Raw genomic sequence first — 248 nt, forward strand, 5'->3', positions numbered from 1 at the left:
CGGGGGACCAGCCCACAGAGGGACCAGGCCATGAGAAACCCACCAGGACAGACCAGCCTACAGGAGACCAGTTGATGGGAAATCAGCCCATGAGAAATCATCCCACAGAGGACCAGCCCCCAGGAAACCAGCCCACGGGGGACCAGTCCATGGGGGACAGCCCACGGGAGACCAGCCCAAGGGGGACAGCCCACGGGAGACCAGCCCACGGGGGACCAGCCCACAGGGGACCAGTCCATGGAAAACCA

At 64.5% G+C, this 248-nt stretch overlaps 1 protein-coding gene across 1 annotated transcript in view; it reads right to left on the bottom strand.

Moving 5' to 3' along the window:
* CD99 (CD99 molecule (Xg blood group)) overlaps positions 1-248 on the bottom strand; it is a 32,784-nt gene that overhangs the window by 20,807 nt on the left and 11,729 nt on the right. The gene's annotated exons all lie outside the window — the stretch shown is intronic.

The sequence above is a fragment of the Oryx dammah genome, unplaced genomic scaffold (genome assembly GCF_014754425.2).
Source record: "Oryx dammah isolate SB20612 unplaced genomic scaffold, SCBI_Odam_1.1 HiC_scaffold_23, whole genome shotgun sequence".
NCBI lineage: Eukaryota > Metazoa > Chordata > Mammalia > Artiodactyla > Bovidae > Oryx > Oryx dammah.